Here is a 3,352-nt window from a genome sequence, read left to right on the forward strand (position 1 = left end):
AATGGCTGCAATGAAACAAAGAGTGAAAAATTTAAAGGGGTCTGAATACTTTCCGTACCCACTGTATATATATACCATATCCTCCCATCATAGATCTGCTCAGCTTTGTTTACCTAATCAGTTTTCAATGCCTGTTCAACAGGTTGCGATGTCTACCTATTCCATGTTGTGTCACTGGCACTAAATGTGTCATTGTGTGGGCTTTTTTTATGCACATGGAACCCGGCTCAATCTGTTTTTTTTCTGTGGTAGTGTTTGGTTGCTAGTGTTTCCTCTTCCAGTTTGTTCCTGTATTCATTCCTTATTCATATACTGGCAAATCACACAATTACTGTTTAATTTTGCTGTTGTTTAACAGCCTTCTAACAGCCTCAAGTTTTTCTGATCTAATTTTCTCATACACCAGTCCCAGATCGGTGTTTCAATCAGAGAAAGTCAAATATTGTTAGCTTTCTTTGTCTTTTTTTGACGTAGATTTCCTTGTGGCTATGTGGAATGGTCGTGGCTCTGTACATTGATGGAAAGGGGACTGTGTCTTGGCTCCTTGGGCTGATTGTTTGCATTGTTTGCAATCCCGTGCGAGAACATGTGCTCTCCACTGTCACCTTGTCAAGATGATGCCCCAAGATGATGGTATTGAAATCTGACAGATGCCAAAGCAAAATGTTGCCCTATATGTGAATTAACCTTCACATATCTGTTCTTACAAGAAGGGGGGAGGACTGTTTTGATAGATATAGGCTGATAGATGTTGATAACATTGACTAATGAAACCATAAAAGGACCACCGTATACTTTAAGTAAAACTGCACAAACAGCCTTCTCACCGTCATAGAGGGTTTAATTCTAAACACAGTCATGCCTTGTCCTTACTGCACTGGCAGTTAATGTAGCCCAGACTCTGCCCTGATATCCTAAAAGCTGACGGGCAGAAACTAAAAGCTTGATGCGTACACTTTCTGGAAGTCATTGTACACTATTACAGTACAAGTTGTGCTTGCATAACAACCCCAGACTTTACCTTTAGGGATTGGCAATCTGGCAACGCTGCATTGCTGAGCAACTATGACTGTCAAGGTGGAAGTCTGTATTGGCAAACATTCTCAATACACGTATTAGATTACACAGTGATTAGATGTTTAAATGACAGTTTACACCAACAGTTAAATTCAGTGTGAAAACGAACAAATATGAAACCTGTTACAGACATGGATTAACCGACATCTACCGATGATCATGCCTTATTAAGAAACTTTGAACATGGACTCTTGTTGTTAATCATAAACTGAATCACAGGTTATCAGAGCTAAAGCTACAATAGTGCAGTTCATGCAATTATGGATTATGCCTTCTTTTGCCACTGTAAAATCTTTGGGCGTAACACTCTGTTGGATATGTTGCTTTGACATATTCCAAATGGCCTTCCAGTCTGCCAGTTTTGGTTCATAGTGTAAGGTGCTGCCGCTGCGGGTGTGGTTATGTGCACGGTAGCTGCCGATGACGGCATAAAGAAGCTACAAGCTCAGCTTGAGGGTAAAGTTTTTTTGGACGCTCATTTCCAGGCAAAAGTATATTTATTAGATAATAGCTGAAATAATTAACAGTGCTCCAATCTTCCTGAAAGAATGTACGCTGAGCTATATTAGTTGCGGGCTATTTTCAGCTGTGGATTATTACACATGTGGTGCTCTTGTGAGTATTTACGAGAGCAGGGAGGTTTATGTGGGATTAAATCCTAATAAACTACAAAAAAAATGGAACATGTCACCCAGTGTAAGAGTGTGGCTCATTGAGGTGTCTTTAGAAGTTTCTGAACAACAATGGTGGTCTGTGGCACAGGGGAATTAACTACATCAGGGTTGAGATACACCGACAGTTCTTGTTAGGAACATACATTTACTGGTGTCTTGGTCTTTTGATGGGATTTGAAGACAATAAGAATAATATAGACTATCATTATACTCATCCATAAAATCAGGCTCATTGTACAGTGTATGACCCACTTTCCTTGGTCCACAAAGAGAAGTGGGTCATACACATCTCATTACACCATAATTTTTCTTGTTAACATTAGCCAAGTTAAAGAATAATCATAAGTATAAAAAAAATTAAACTGTACATTTATGACCAGGTTTTAAAGATTTACGTTTGCAATAGGAACTACTGGGAATGGGGCTAAACACGTTTTGTTTGTGTTAACAGAATTTAGTTTTACAGAGATATTTTGAAGCGTTGCTGATATTCTACCCACAGAAGTTTATAAGATGCCTACTAACTGAAATATTTCAGAAGCTAAACCACTGAAACCTAATTTTATTTTTTTACCTTTTTTATATTTTAAGTCAAGCACCACTCATGTTCGCCCCTTCTGCCTTTTCCTTCATCGTGTGAAGTATATTCAAGATATGCAGCAAAAAAACATTGGAATTGAAGGCTCTTTCTATTCTTGTTCATCATATCTCCTGCATGTTGCAGTGATGCTATCTTTCTGTCTATATAAAATATCAATTTTTCTTATGCGTTGTTTCCTGAAGACAGGCACACTTCTTTAGCCTCAGTTGCTTTGTTATATATTTGGGACATTCAAATGCTGGGCTAAAATTGGTTTATTTCAGAACACAGTAATTCTGCATCTGCAAGATGGAAAAAATCCATCCATCTTCCTCCGCTTGTCCGGTATCGGGTCACGGGGGCAGCAGCTCCAGCAGGGGACCCCAAACTTCCCTTTCCCGAGCCAACCAACCATCAGCCAGCTCCGACTGAGGGATCCCGAGCCGTTCCCAGGCCAGTCTGGAGATAGAATCTCTCCACCTAGTCCCGGGTCTTCCCCTGGGCCTCCTCCTAGCTGGACGTGCCTGGAACGCCCAGGATTAAAATAAAATTTAAAATCACTCACAGCAATGCAATGACCATGATAAGGTGAGATACTATTGTATACTGTGTGTTATGTTCATAACTAAGCAATTCACGAGTGTGAATGTTTATCTGATGAGCACCTTGTAAGGCAGCCTCGGCCACAGCTTGTGAATGCGTGTGAATGGTGCATGGTTCCTGTACTATGTGAAAGAGCTTTAAGTAATCGTTAAGACTAGAAAAGCGCTATTTAAGAATAGGCCATTTACATTTACAAACGTCTCCACATTCACAAGACTTACAACTGTTTGCTGCAACTGCTGTCATGTCCTGTTACTACTGTGGGCTTCCTGTTAAATTAACGGCATGTAGAAATTCAGTAGAACACATTAGCATGTCTCATATATAGCACAGATAATGGGCCGTAACCAAATGTTTAAGTACATGTTATCTCTCCATTTAAAATGTGTACAAACTGAAGGAAGAGTCAACAGGAAGT

The sequence above is a fragment of the Etheostoma cragini genome, chromosome 2 (assembly GCF_013103735.1).
Source record: "Etheostoma cragini isolate CJK2018 chromosome 2, CSU_Ecrag_1.0, whole genome shotgun sequence".
Lineage (NCBI taxonomy): Eukaryota > Metazoa > Chordata > Actinopteri > Perciformes > Percidae > Etheostoma > Etheostoma cragini.